This window comes from Clavelina lepadiformis, chromosome 1 (genome assembly GCF_947623445.1).
Source record: "Clavelina lepadiformis chromosome 1, kaClaLepa1.1, whole genome shotgun sequence".
NCBI classification, from domain to species: Eukaryota; Metazoa; Chordata; class Ascidiacea; order Aplousobranchia; family Clavelinidae; genus Clavelina; species Clavelina lepadiformis.
In genome coordinates this window covers 11,265,341-11,270,067 of record NC_135240.1, presented here as the reverse complement: position 1 = coordinate 11,270,067, position 4,727 = coordinate 11,265,341, and the positions used below count along the sequence as shown (strand labels likewise).

At 35.6% G+C, this 4,727-nt stretch overlaps 1 pseudogene across 1 annotated transcript; it reads left to right on the top strand.

The window, feature by feature from the left end:
* Positions 1 to 204: 204 nt before the first annotated feature.
* LOC143449158 (dynein beta chain, ciliary-like) lies at positions 205 to 4,300 on the top strand (annotated as a pseudogene). Its single transcript, XR_013114528.1, has 9 exons — positions 205 to 222; positions 1,719 to 1,790; positions 1,909 to 1,993; positions 2,246 to 2,367; positions 2,446 to 2,844; positions 3,037 to 3,186; positions 3,275 to 3,398; positions 3,612 to 3,765; positions 3,885 to 4,300. The product of XR_013114528.1 is annotated as a dynein beta chain, ciliary-like (transcript).
* The last annotated feature ends 427 nt before the right edge of the window (positions 4,301 to 4,727 follow it).

Genomic DNA, 4,727 nt, shown 5'->3' with positions numbered 1-4,727 from the left:
GAACAAACATGAATTCATCCGCGGAAGAATGATAATAATTTGTAATTAGGTTGTTACTGCTGTACCTCGTCGTAATATAAGCTGGTATTGTGTTTTAGCTATAACCAAAGTGTAACTGCATACATTTAGTAGCTGTTTGGGCATTAGGTAAACTGTAACACTCCGCATATAGTCCCGACAACTGGAAGATTATGGTGATAACGTATGTCGTATGTTGTACTGGTATGTACGCATTTTATTATACAATGCAAGTTTCAATATGATGTTGTAACTAATCGGACAATTGTTTATCTTCGCAAACTTGGTATTTTTGATTGTTGTGCAACGTATATAGTGTTCATTTATACGTGCTGTAATTTAGAGCGATGTTGATGTTACTGATGAATTGTAGCTGGTTGAGTTTTGCTTATTATCAAGGCAAATTACGTCAATGCGATAACGGAGCAGCGCAATGTAAACACAACTGAAATGAAAAAAATATTTTATTTTTCTTGCTAGGAATGCAAGCTTGTATAATGTTTATCTATGAAGCAAGAATTCATGAATTTGTTAAAGTCAGCAGCAATAAAACTTACAAGGGCTAACTAAAAACTAACTAACTAAAATTAAAGGGAATGCAGTTTGCTTTTTAAAACTGAAATGTATTTTAAAATCATATAAAATGGTAGAGTATACTTTATTTAAACTAATGTATGCCCATGATAATCGGAGTTAACATCCTGCTGTGCGTATACACATTAAATACATATCTCAATTTACTGTCACAAAAGAGGTAAATATGTATTACTTTATGTGTAAATTAATACATCTGCAATTGGCAAATTACCCAGTAATCAACTGGAACTGCAATATTGCACTTTTCCTATATTTCCTTTCTTTATCTTTTTGTTCTTTGTTAAGTAGGGTCAGCTAAGGTTATTTCAGTTTTAAAAAGAGTTTGCATTAATTAGGTTATAGCTGTTTTTCATAACTGCAAAATATTAGAAATTACATTGTAAATTAAATTATGTAATAATTGTACATCGCAAATAACATACAATGCCCAACAATTAGTAACAGCCGAGAATAAATGTTTATATTACCGAGCCGCCAGGTTTGGGGCACTGGGAAGTGGTAACGGCCAGTCAACACATCTATAAATGTTTTTCTATAAGCTGATGCTTTTAATCTCCTTAACAGATAGGAGTTATTTAAATAGCAGTTATAAACTTATACATATATACATTTATACACGCAAACTAAAATATACCCATTTCAAATCACAAAATGCTTTTTGCTTGTTTGAAGCTCTTCGCTTGATGTTGTTTTCCCATATACGTAGTGTTAATTGAAATTGTTCTTGAAGCGCTAAATTCCCTGATTGATTAGCCTAACATTTTGTACAAAACACAGTTGCTTCTTGAGGCATTTCAGTAAAAATAGGTTTTGTCTTACAACATTGTACTTTGGCTTCAAAGTCACTTTGTATTATATTATAGCCTAGTTTTTGCTTTCTGATTAATTTCGGTTATGCATTCACATCGACATAATCGTTAGCCAATAAGAAATGGACAGGTAACAAACGTAAATCCATTGATAGCTGAAACCTTTCTTTATTTTTTATGTTTTGTGTTTTTGATATGAATAAACATCCTTCTTAATGTATTCTCCCTTCCTGCATTATAACCCGAATAAAAATGGTCGTGGACAGATGCATGAAGAATTCAGGATGATGTAAGTTTAATTCGATCCTCTTTTCTCTCTGCTATTTCCACTCTGTTGTTGTTGAAAGAAGAAAATACGGACCGCATGTATGAGAAATACTGAATTATATTTATGGAAATTGATTTTTTTTGGCAATAAATGTCTTGAAGCCGGCTGTATTATAAAGCCACAGTTGAGAAATATGATTTCTGTGGTTGAAATTAGGGATTGAACCGAATTTATCCATTCAACACCGGAGACCTTACCATTTCTATCAATGTACTTTATCAGTACCTAGAAGTAAATCCAAAAATAAGTTAGTTTTCACAATCAACTGGCAAGAGACGGTGTCTTAAATTGTGCATTTTCTTCGAATTTTCTTTTATTCTCATATTTGGTCGAATAATTTACTAACTTGCCAAGCAGTTTGTTTAAGCCCACAATCTAACACGTATACACTAAAAAGGATCGTAGAGAATTAACGTAGCATAATGTTGCACATGGATTGTTTTGTTGCACAAAACATCGTTATATTTACTTTATAAATATCGTTGCCTGGAACAGGTACCATGGACAGACCTTCGTTACTTATTTGGCGAGATCATGTACGGAGGACACATCACTGACATATGGGATAGGCGCCTTTGTAGAACCTATCTTGAAGTTTACATGAACCAGGAACAGGTAAGCTTTTGAAAATGTCTTCATGAACTTGCTGCGACAATCCCTTGAGATTTTCAATAAAGAGTGACTCTTTTTCAGCTGGACCGAGAATTGTACCTTAGTCCTGGATTCCCAGTTGCCCCAAAGATGGATTACAATAGATTTCACAGATACGTTGATGAGATGCTTCCTCCTGAAAGTCCGACCCTCTACGCCTTACGGCTTACATCCAAACGCTGAGGTCGGCAACTTAACCGTTATATCTGATAACCTCTTCAAGACGGTCCTCGAGATGCAGCCTAGGAAAGGAGGACAAAGCGGGGATCGGGTGACTACCATGGAGGAGATGGTGAGTTCGACTCTGGTTGAGATTACGGAAAAGCTTCCAAAGGAATTTGTGATGAGTGAGATCATGGCAAAAACTCAGGAGCGATCTCCCTACATCCTTGTCTGCTTCCAAGAGTGTGAGAGGATGAACGCTCTTCTCCATGAAATAAGGTAAAAGACCTGTATTCAAATATAGACTTTTAAATTTCTCAGGGCAAATAAAAAAATTTGTGTCTTAATTTCACTCATTGTTGTTCTTTGTTAAGTGTTTTTACTGAATGTCAAAGGAAATCCGTTTGTTTTTGTTTCTAGTTGAACATTGGCGCCATTTTAAGTTAGTTACAAATTGTTGTGTTTCCGCAGACGTTTCCTCAAAGCAATTGATATCGGCTTGAAAGGCGAGCTCATCATCTCTGCTGAAATGGAAGAAATACAAAACGCTCTTTTTCTGGATAAAGTTCCTGTGTCATGGTCGAAAATCGCCTACCCCTCTGCGTATAACCTTGGCATTTGGTAAATAAATGAATATTTTAAGTTACTTCACAATTAACACTGTATTTTCTTTATGATGTTGAAATATAAGAATTGTATTTTATATCAGGTACGCTGACGTTCTCTTACGTTGCCGTGAACTTGACACGTGGACCCAGGATCTGGTGTTACCTGCTGTGGTATGGCTGGGTGGTCTTTTCAATCCTCAGTCCTTCTTGACTGCTATCATGCAGGTGAACTCACATAACAGTTGCATATTGGGCGCCGGTACCGTATTGTCCCATGACTGCGACTCATTACACATGCGTACCTGTGATACATTTGGATCTACGCGAGTATGCGATAATTTTTGAGTCGCGGTCAAAAAGTTACAGATTTTGAACTGTTGCATTTTGAACTAAATTAAAAGCATTTGTATCACTGTGTATGTCGTTGTTAACAAACAGACCATGGCGCGGAAAAACGAATGGCCGCTGGGTAAAATGATTTTGTCAGTCGAAGTGACCAAGAAATCAAAAGACGACTTCAGTCATCCACCACGCGAAGGAGCTTATGTCCATGGTTTATTTTTGGAAGGAGCAAAATTGGACTTACAAACCGGTGAGTGACACAAAAACGATCACTGCTCTCTTGTTGTTAAATGACATCTGCACTGAAGACATGCTTGTAGTTTAAACATGAAGAACATTTGAGTGCTTTATCGCTGTGCTATATTATAGGTCTTCTAGCCGAAGCAAAACTGAAGGAACTAACTGCACCTGTCCCTGTTATGTTTGTCAAAGCAATTCCGGTGGACAGGCAGGAAACGAAAAATGTCTACGAATGTCCACTTTATAGGACAAGAGAGAGAGGTCCCACATTTATCTGGACATTCAATCTTAAATCGAAGGAAAAGCGGTCGAAGTGGATTTTGGCCGGAGTCGCGCTTTTGCTTAGCGTCTAAGTCGAAAACAATTTCAATCCAACTCACAACCTATTCTGCAATATTTAACAGTTAATAAACACTATCGTGAAAATGTATATTTTGTAGCACCTTTATGTAAGCAGTTGCACTTTTTGTGAAAGTATTTTTTTTAATTTTTAAAAAACACTCTTTTTTGCATGTGTATAAATTATTAATAAAACAACTTTTATACTATATAGTGTATTAATTTCTGTCGCTGAAAGTTATTTTTCGGATTTTATTATCTTTGATCTAATACCGTTAAAAATCAGTTTCGAGGTTAAGTATACTATTGCACAACGATATACATTAGCGAGTGTAGCTGCGACGAATGTGACATTTTATTGTGTAAACCTAAAACTCGCCTGAAAAAAATTTCGAGTTCCCGCTCTAAGCTATACATATCACGAAAGAAGGAGAAGAGTTTCTGTGTTTATGTTTACATTTAATCTTAATCAAAAAAGAAAATTTACTGGTATCCAATATAGAATAGCTGTAGAAATTATTGGCAAAGTAAAACTCACTTCCATTTAAAAACTTGCTTTGATTTCTGTTAAGTTTTTGGAGTTTGCGCCAATCAGCAAAAAGGAAATTTTGTTATAGTTTTCGCCATATTTTC